Here is a 10629-nt window from a genome sequence, read left to right on the forward strand (position 1 = left end):
CTGTATTTATTGGTATTTTACTAAAAACAATTTTAATCCCTAAGAAATAATTATGTCAAGAAAAAGAAAAATTGACTCCGAATGCAGGATATTCCAGAACAATGGACTTACGATTACTTTTTCATACAGTGCAAGGAAAAAGCTTTTTATCTGATTTTCCAGAATTCAGTGTCTGTCTTCAAGGAATACAATTGGTGTCAACACTACAAAACTCAACATAAAGATAAATATGATTGTTTGGGCGGACAAATGAGAAAAGATAAAATATTAAAAGTGAAAAATGGATTGACAACTCAGGAAAATACTTTTGTGAAGGAGAAGCAGCTAACTATTTCATCACTGAAAGTTTTCAAGTTGCCAAGCTAATAGTGCGTACTAGCAGACCATTCGTAGAGGGAGAATTTGTTAAACAACTGTTGGTAGTCCTAGCATGGTGGGGTCTACGAAAGGAGTGGTTGCACGCATTAACCAAGAGATGGACAAACACAACCATTTGCATCCAATAGCCATACACTGCCTCATCCACCAACAAGCGCTATGTTGTAAATCACTGAAGTGGGACTGTCATGAAAATTGTGGTATCTTCATTAGAGCTCATTCACTAAACCAGAGTTAGTTTCAGGACTTTCTGTCTGAGCTAAATGTTACCTATGAAGATATTCTGTATGACACAGAAGTCTGTTGTCTGAGTTGAGGGAGAAGCATTTTGAAACCTTTTTTTTTTTACTTACTTCCAGAGGTTTCTGTTTTTCTGCTTAGAAGTACCAGAGCTCAGAGATGCTGAATGGAAATGGCACCTTGCCTTTCTGACAGATGTAACAGAGCTACTCAACAGTTTCAGTGTGCAACTTCAAGGAAAGGGGAAGCTCATCTGTGATACACATTCACATGTGAAATCACTTGAAGTAAAATTGGATATACCCATTAAACAAGTGAGGGAGGAGAACTTCTGCCATCTTCCCACAACTCAAAAACTATTTGCAGAAAAACCAGCAGTTGCATTCACAAACAAAACGTGTGGATTCACTGGAAATGTTGCAAAAGTAGTTTCAAAGTAGATTTAAAGAGCTTCCTCTCCATGAACAGGACATACATACAGCTTTTCCGGAACTCATTTTCTATTGACATTGAAATTGTTGATCCGATTTACCAAATGGAACTGGCCGAAGTACAGAATTGTGACTCGCTGAAAGATACATTCAAGTCAAACAGCCTTACTAATTTCTATGTATCTCTCCCCTCTATCTTAAACTCAGGAATCACACGCTTAAAATGGCAACCATCTTTGGCAGCACCTATGTCTATCAACAGACTTTCTCCCGAATGAAACATCTGAAATCTCCAACCAGATCCAGACTAACTGATGCTCACTTGCATCACTTGTTACAACTGGCATTGACAAATATGGAACCGGACATTGACTGTCTCATAAGCCAAAAGCAGGCCCATACTTCCAATTGAAATACTAATAAGCTTATGTTAATTAAAGGTATTCATTTTAAATATAGCATTTTTTCCTGTTTTTTGTACTACAAATAAGATATGTGCACTGTGCATAGGAATTTGTTTGCTGAAAGTAAAAAAAATGGACCCAGGAAAAAATATTCAAATATAGACAAATTAGATTTTTTTATTAATAAAAACTTATTAACAGTATATCATTTTTCCCCAACTATAGTCTTGCCCCCCCAACAGTCTGAGGGACATTGGAACTGGCCCCATTTAAAAAGTTTGAAAACCCCTACCCTATACTATTGTCCAAATAGAGGGCACAAGAAGAAGGAAGGTGTGGAAACTGACCAAAGAGAGAAGCAACCTGGAATTAAGGAGAAACTTCCTAACAGTGAGAACAGTTAACCAGTGGAACAACCTGCCTCCAGAAGTTGTTGGAGCTCCATCACTGGAGTTTTTTAAGAAGAGACAGGACAACCACCTATCTGAAAGGGTATAGGATCTCCTGCTTCAGCAGGGGGTTAGACTAGAAGATGTCTAAGGGTCCCTTCCAGCTCTATTCTGATTGATCGCCGGCTCCACAATTTCAACATGCTCCCTTGCGTTTCTAACCTCTCGTTCAGAAGGGGAGGTTCCTCATGGCTGGCTGGCATTAAAGGTGGAAGCCATCTCTTTCAAAGGCTCCTGACATGAGGAATGGAGGGGAAGGGGCTTGTCCTTTGGCCCTGGCCCTGGTCTGGCTGGGGAGGAAGCCCTGTGAGGGGTGCACTTTAAAGGTAAAAGTAAAGGTTCCCCCGCACATGTGTGCTAGTCGTTTCCGACTCTAGGGGCCGGTGCTCATCTGTGTTTCAAAGCCGAAGAGCCAGCGCTTGTCCGAGGACGTCTCCGTGGTCATGTGGCCGGCATAACTAGACGCCAAAGGCACACGGAGCACTGTTACCTTCCCACCGTACTGGTCCCTATTTTTCTACTTGCATTTTTACGTGCTTTCGAACTGCTAGGTTGGCAGAAGGTGGGACGAGTAACAGGAGCTCACTCTGCTACGTGGCACTCGGGATTTGACCCGCCAAACTGCCGACCATCTGATCGACAAGCTCAGCATCCTAACCCACTGAGCCACTGCATCCCTTCGGGTGCACTTTAGCAGGAGCTAAATTGCCTTGGCTTCGTCTTTGGAAAGCATCTTCTAAGCGCCCAGAAGGTTTTTGCATCTTTATGGGCCTCTAAAAGCACTTCCCTCTTCATCTCCCCACCACCACCAAGCCATGCCCCCCACCAATAAAAGCCTCTGCTCTGCACGGAGCCACTCAATTCTCACTGAGCATGATCGATTTTTGATGCCGACGACACTGCCTCTCCTGGACCAAATGGTGGCATTTGTTAAGAGAGCTGCTAATTATTAATTTAAAGGAGTTGAAGCTCAGTGGCTTGGGGCGAAGCTGGGGTGGGAGAGAGTGTGGTGAGGATGTCCCCCCTTAGTGGAAGCCTGTTAGTTCCTGTTGGCGGCTGACCATGTTCTGAGCTGGCCCAGGAACTCCACAGAAGGGCAGACTCAACGAACCGTTGGTTTTCTATGTTTCCAAATGCTGAGTTTTGAGGGTTGTGTGAATTGAAAAGGAGAGACAGCTGTATGCTGGATGGGCAGTAGATGCTTTCCAGGAGAATTTCTGCTCTTTTTTAAGTTGTCCTGCGAACATATCTAATATTCCTCCTCTTATTTTCTCCACAACAATCCTGTGAGGATTGGGCTGAGAGAGGACTGGACCAAAGTCACCCAGCCACCTTTGATGCCTAAGGCAGGACTAGAACTCACCACTCCTGGTGATTGTCCCAAAGTCACCCAGCTGGCTTTCATGGCTAAGACTCATGGTTTCCAGCTTTCTATCCTGGTGCTTTAACCCCTAAACCAAACTGCCAGTTCATTTCCTTAGGGGGGGAGCTGGAAGCATCTCCTTCCTTTCAGTTTCAATTCTCCAGCATGCCAGAAGGGGGATACTGAGGGTCCGGTCCCAAAAGAAATCAGTTTTAGGGAGGCTAAAATAATATATCCCAATGCAAATCCAGATGTGGGAGGCACGGCCCCAAGTTATAGCATGCCACAATGAATGAACCTTTATTGTCAAAGTAAGGTAAAGGTAAAGGTTCCCCCGCACATGCGTGCTAGTCGTTTCCGACTCTAGGGGCCGGTGCTCATCTCCGTTTCAAAGCCGAAGAGCCAGCGCTTGTCCGAGGACGTCTCCGTGGTCATGTGGCCGGCATGGCTAGACGCCAAAGGCGCACGGAACGCTGTTACCTTCCCACCGTACTGGTCCCTATTTTTCTACTTGCATTTTTAGGTGCTTTCAAACTGCTAGGTTGGCAGAAGCTGGGACGAGTAACAGGCACTCACTCTGCTATGCGGTACTCAGGATTCGACCCGCCAAACTGCCGACCTTCTGATCGACAAGCTCAGCGTCCTAACCCACTGAGGCACCGCATCCCACTATTGTCAAAGTACAACCATGTAAACACTGAGATTGGCTGAGCCTCCCTTCATGCCCCCACCCCAACTCACAGTGAGCCATTTCTGACCTTCCCAGCCATTTTCCAACAAGCAACAGGGGAACTGGATTCACTTAACAATCACCTGTTTTCCTTAGGATGCAGTGAGCTGCTCAAGAAGCTGGCAAAAAAAAATCGTAACATTGGGTGTGATTCACTTAACAAGCTTAGCAAAAGAAATTTGGACCCAAGTTGAGGACTGCCTGCACACAGATTGGACTGGGCAGAGTTGAGAATTGGGGATCTAAAATCCAGGACCTGAGCAACGGGAAACGCCGGGAAGTTCCTTGGCGAAAGATCTTCCTGAGGGAGGCCATTAAAATGCTTCCCTGCCGATAGCTGAGCTGGGGCAGGAGGAGAGGAGCACTAATGGACGTGGTCGGAGTGGGAACCAGACCCCTTTGTAGGAAGAGCATGTAAATAATTCAGGGGATCAAGTATCACGTCTGCTGGGCACGGCTAAGCTAGACGGGCTCCCTCTGTGGGGCAGGGGGGGGCAAGAAGGCTGAAAGGAGCAGAACCCCCCACAGCAATATTCATAAACCTGGGAAGGGGGAGCCGGGGCTGAAGCAACCTTCTGGGAGATACAGGCAGTCCTTCCCTCGTGACCATTCATCTAGTGACCGTTCAAAGTGGCAAAGGCACTGGAAAAAGTGACATGATCGGTTTCCACAGTGAAGACCGTTGCAGCATCTCCATAGTCATGTGATCAAAATCTGGACGCTTGGCAACAGACTTTTATATAGGCTGCAATCTCCCAGGGGTCAAAAGGACCCCTTTTGCGACCTTCTGAGAAGCAAAGTGAAGCCAGATTCACTTGACAATCGTGTGACTAACTTTACAACAACTTATTATTATTATTATTATTATTATTATTATTATTATTATTATTATTACTATTACTATTATTATTATTATTAAGTTGGAAGGGACCTTGGAGGTCATCTAGTCCAACCCCCTGCTCAGGCAGGAAACCCTATACCATTTCAGGCAAATGGCTGTACAGTCTCTTCTTAAAAACTTGCAATGTTGGAGCATTCACCGCTTCTGGAGGCAGGTTGTTCCACTGGTTAGTTGTTCTGTCAGGAAGTTTCTCCTTAGTTCTAGGTTGCTTCTCTCCTTGACTAGTTTCCATCCGTTGCTTCTTGTTCTGCCTTCAGATGCTTTGGAAAAGAGCTTGACCGACTCTTCTTTGGGGCAGCCCCTGAGATATTGGAACACTGCTATCATGTCACCATCACCCTTATGATGAAACAAAAAATCTCAGCTGAAAGGAAAAATGATCTCTCAGCAGGAAAAAAAAGGGGTAACAGATTGTGTTGTAAAAGTATGTAGCAGGTTTTTTTTTAAAAAAAATGCTGTTTATACTGAAGTTAAAAGTTTTTATTTATTTATTTATTTAATTAAATTTTTATACCGCCCTTCTCCCGAAGGACTCAGGGCGGTGAACAGGGCATATCTTAAAACTACAAAAATACAAAAGTTAAAAAAAGAATTAAATTATTGCCCACAATAAAAACAATAATATATATATATAAATATTAAAACCCTAAGTGATTCCCCATCAGGCCAGGCCAGCTTGTTCAAATAAATGGGTCTTTAACCCGCGCCGGAAGGAGCAGAGATCCGGTGCCATCCGGAGCTCAACCGGCAGCTGGTTCCACAAAGCCGGAGCGCCCACAGTTAATGTAAGGATAGGACTATTCAATGAAGGGAAAGGCTGATTTCTCCTCAAGGAATTTTGCTGGAAAGCGGATTGGCTTGCTTTCTAGAAGATAGATGCTCTTTCAGCATTCTACTCTCTGCCTAAAAAATTCATCTCTATCCTCCCTTGTCTTAATTTGCTCCTTATTTCTCTATCCTATCTGCCTTGCTTTTCGGCTGCCTTCTGGTGCTCAGCCGATCTTTCTAGCTGCCCCCAGGCATTGCTCTTCTGGGGTCTCCATTCTATGTTCAGCCAGTCTTTCTGTGAGGAGCCAGTCTACTAGCCGGTCTTTCTGTGCTGAGCAGATTTACTAATCGGTTTTTTCCTGCTGAGCTGGTCTACTACAGTAGTTGCTTTTTCTCTGCTGAGCCGGTTTAATAGCAGGGGTCTCTGGGTTGAGCTGGTTTAATAGCTGGTTTTTCTATGCCAAGACGGTCTAGTCACTTTTTCTCCGCTGAGCTGGTTTAAAAACCAGTCTCTGTGCTGAGCAGGTTTACTACCTGTTTTTTCTGTGCTGAGCTGTTCTATACCTGGTCTCTCTGTGCTGAGCAGGTTTACTACTGGTAGTTGGGGTTTTTTTTTTCTGCTGTGCCGCTCTATTAGGCAGTCTTTCTCTGCTGAGCTGGTTTAATACTTGGTTTTTCTGTAGTTTTTCTGGTCTACTAGTCAGTTTTTTTTCTGAGCTGGTTTAAAAACCGGTCTCTCTGTGCCCAGCAGGTTTACTACTGGTAGTTGGGGTTTGTTTTCCCTACTGAGTCGGTCTTTCTCTGCTGAGCCGGTCTACTAGCTGTTCTCTCTGTACTGAGCAGATTTACTACCAGTAGTTGGTTTTTTTTCTGCTGAGCAGTTTAATAGCTGCTTTTTCTGTGCTGAGCCGGTCTACTAGTCGGTTTTTCTCGGGTGGGCCGCTCCACCATCTGTCCCCATCCACCGCTCCGGCTCCAGCGGTGGCTCCGGCTCCGTCCTTCAGCCAGGCTCGCTCGAGTTGCCGGTGAGCTCCTCGTTGCTCCGCCGCCTCTGCGGCGCTTCCTCCAGCTCAGGTAGGCCTCCGTTGGCCTAGAAGTCCTCCAACGCCTCTTCTAGCGGTATTATTCCGTTAATAAACATCGAGAGGTGCCTAGAGCGGTCCGAACGTTGCTACCGCTCGTGGTAAAAGCGTTCCTGGGCAACAACGGCCGAGGGCGGGACTTCCGGTGCTTCGAAAATTGAACCGAAAAGGGCGGGAAGGCGACTTCAAGCCTTCGGCGCCAGACATCGCCTTAGTGGGCGGGGCGAACGGAATCCCATTAGCCGGGTTTCATAATCATTTCAATTAATGTTTCCTTAGCAACACTAGAAGAAACCAAGATTGTTTTCCTGGGTAGAAATGTCGCTTGGCGCCTCGGCCCTCCCACAACCGCCCAACCGGTTGGGAGACGGGCACTCTCCCCAGCCAATGACGGGCCCGCGGTTGCAGGAAGTGTGTTCCGTGATGTCACGCGGTGGCGCTATTGGATGGGGAGAAGGTCTTCGGTTCGCGCGAGAGTTGTAGAGTGTCTCAACCGTGGCCGCTTTAAGATGGATGGACTTCAACAGCATGGCCGGCTGTGGAATTCTGGGAGTTGAAGTCCACCCATCTTAAAGCGGCCACGGTTGAGAAACACACAACCCAGTTGTGTCTTTTTCCACCTTCTCCAGCTTTATTTCCTGAGGCTCCTCTGCCCCACTTCGCATCCAGCAACGGGACCAGGTCTTTGGGGCTGGGCTGCTGCTCTCTGCTTCTGTCTGCCCCGGGAATTGCAGCCATGCCTAAGGAGTTCCCTTGAGGGCACTTAGACGGACCCTTGCTTGTGGGCCCCTGCGTCCTGCTCACCTGTTTGTGCTTCTTTCTCTTTGGGTTGGTGTGTGTGCACACCCTCCCAGTTGGTTTTGTTGCTTTGCAGGGTTTCTTGTCCATTTATTTCTTTATTAAATGTGTTTGTTTGTTTATGTTTCTCAGCATTCGTTTACCTTTATGACATCATCTAACTTTATTAGCTTTCTATATTTCTGTATCATCCATCTCTGTCTATCTAGCTATATCTATCCCATCGTTCCATCTCTTTTTATTATTATTAAAGAGTTTTACAAAAAAATTTTACAATACATATCCCAAAAACCCACCCACCCCTTCCCCCCCACTTCCCAGAGCTGAATACAGGGTTATAGATATAATAATCATATTCTAACTAAAATTCTCCATTATAAAATTAACCAAATTCATAATGTGCTTTAACTCCCCTTAAACATAGATACATTCAAATTATTAAAAGCATAATAATAACTTAAACAAAAATATAATCAATACTAATACTAAAATTAATAACAATATCCCTCTAAAATCTACTCATAAGCTAAGTGGAACTTTTTAGTCCCATATTTATTCTGAATATAATCTATCCATCTTCTCCAAACTGAAATATATCTTTCTTGTGAGTGATCCTTCAAATAAGCAGAAATCTTAGACATTTCTGCAAGATTCGATACTTTAAGTACCCATTCTTCTATAGTAGGCAAACTACCCTTCTTCCAGTATTGTCCCACCAGTAACCGTGCTGCTGTTATCAAGTTCAACATCAAATTGATTTCTTTAGTATCACAATCTACAACAATACCCAATAAAAACAATTGTGGAGAGAACTTTATCTTTCTCTTAAAAATCTTTTGAATGTTCCACCAAATTTTAATCCAAAAAGCTTTTATATTTCTACAAGTCCACCACATATCCCATCGTTCCATCTCTTTATCTATCTACCATCTTTCCATATCTATCCATCTATCTATCTATCTATCTATCTATCTATCTATCTATCTATCTATCTATCTATCTATCTACCATCATTCCATCTCTCTCTATCCCTTCCAACTCTGTTCTTGTTCTGTTCTATTCTATTCTATTCTACATTGTAGTATATTCTGCATTCTATTCTATTCTATTCCATTCCATTCCATTCCATAATTCTATTCTATTCCGTTCCATTCCATTCCATTTTATAATTCTATTCTATTCTATTCTATTCTTTCCCGTTGTTCAAGGTCCCTCCACAGATCTGCGACAAAGTACAAGTAGTCCTCAACTTAGGACGGACCTTGAAAAAGGGATTTGGACCCGAATTTGAAGTTGCAATGGCCATTTGAAGGGTGTCAAATTTTTGTTGTTGTTTCTCAGGGACGTTAAGCTCGTTCTTGTATAGTTCCTCTGTGTAATTTTGCCACCTCTTCTTAATCTCTTCTGCCTGTTAGGTCCCTGCCATTTTGGTCCTTTATCATGCCCATTTTTGCATGAAAAGTTCCCTTCATCTCCAATTTTCTTGAAAATAATAATAATAATAATAATAATAATAATAATAATAATAATAATAATAATAAGTTGGAAGGGACCTTGGAGGTCATCTAGTCCAACCCCCTGCTAAGGCAGGAAACCCTGTACCATTTCAGACAAATGGCTGTCCAGTCTCTTCTTAAAAACATCCAGTGTTGGAGCATTCACCGCTTCTGGAGGCAGGTTGTTCCACTGGTTGATTGTTCTGACTGTCATGAAGTTTCTCCTTAGTTCCAGGTTGCTTCTCTCCTTGACTAGTTTCCATCCGTTGCTTCTTGTCCTGCCTTCAGGCGCTTTGGAGAAGAGCTTGACTCCCTCTTCTTTGGGGCAGCCCCTGAGATACTGGAACGCTGCTATTATGTCACTCCTCACCCTTTTCTTCATTAAACTAGACATACGCAATTCCAGCAACCGTTCCCTATACGTTTTAGCCTCCAGTCCCCCAATCATCTTTGTTGCTCTTCTCTGTACTCTTTCTAGAGTCTCGACATCTTTTTTACATCGTGGTGACCAAAACTGGATGCAGTATTCCAGGTGTGGCCTTACCAAGGCATTGTAAAGTGGTATTAGTACTTCACGTGATCTTGATTCTATCCCTCTGTTAATTCAGCCTAGCACTGTGTTGGCTTTTTTGGCAGCTGCAGCACACAGCTGGCTCCTATTTAAGGGATGGTCCACTGGGACTCCGAGATCCCTCTCACAGTTGTTACTGTTGAGCAAGGTACCACCTATCTTATACCTGTGCATTTGATTTTTCCTGCCTAAATGTAGAACCTTACTTTTTTCACAAAGATCTCTGGTCCTCCCTATTCTATTGTTTTCTTCTATTTCTTTGCACTGTTCATTTAAGAAGGCATTCTTATCTCTTCTAGCTATTCTCTGGAATTCTGCATTCAATTGGGCATATCTATGTTTTTCTCCCTTGCCTTTCGCTTCCCTCCTTTCCTCAGCTATTTGCAAAGCTTCCTCAGACAGCCATTTTGCTTTCTTGCATTTCTTTTTCTTTGGGATGGTTTTGGTTGCTACCTGTTGTACAATGTCGCGAACCTCTGTCCATAGTTCTTCAGGCACTCTGTCTATCAGATCTAATTCCTTAAATCTATTTGTCACCTCTACTGTATATTCAACAGGGATATGATTTAATTCATACCTGACTGGCCTAGCACTTTTCCCTACTTTCTTTAATTTAAGCCTAAACTTTGCAAGGAGAAGCTCATGGTCTGAGCCACAGTCAGCTCCTGGTCTTGTTTTTACTGACTGTATAGAGCTTCTCCATCTTTGGCTGCAGAGCATATAGTCAATCTGATTTCTGTGTTGACCGTCTGGTGATGTCCATGTGTAGAGCCGTCTCTTGGGTTGTTGGAAAAGAGTGTTTGCTATGACCATCGTATTCTCTTGACAAATTCTATCAGCCTGTGCCCTGCTAACCACAGTTTAAAACTAGAGATTACTTTCAGTTTCCAGCTAAAAACACCCTGCAACGAAGAATGCACAGTCTTTGCTTTATGCAGTATTCACTTAACAATGGTCATTAAAAAAAAGGTTCACAAATTGGGAATGGCCACATGGTGACCCACTTAACAATCAGTGG

General features: G+C 43.8%; 1 long non-coding RNA gene across 1 annotated transcript; it reads left to right on the forward strand.

Moving 5' to 3' along the window:
- Positions 1–5266: 5266 nt before the first annotated feature.
- LOC310641946 lies at positions 5267–6815 on the forward strand. The gene is made up of 3 exons (XR_014492813.1): positions 5267–5372; positions 5677–6189; positions 6416–6815. It is a non-coding gene; the product is annotated as an uncharacterized lncRNA (long non-coding RNA).
- Positions 6816–10629: the final 3814 nt, after the last annotated feature.

The sequence above is a fragment of the Vipera ursinii genome (assembly GCF_947247035.1).
Source record: "Vipera ursinii genome assembly, chromosome: 1".
Lineage (NCBI taxonomy): Eukaryota > Metazoa > Chordata > Lepidosauria > Squamata > Viperidae > Vipera > Vipera ursinii.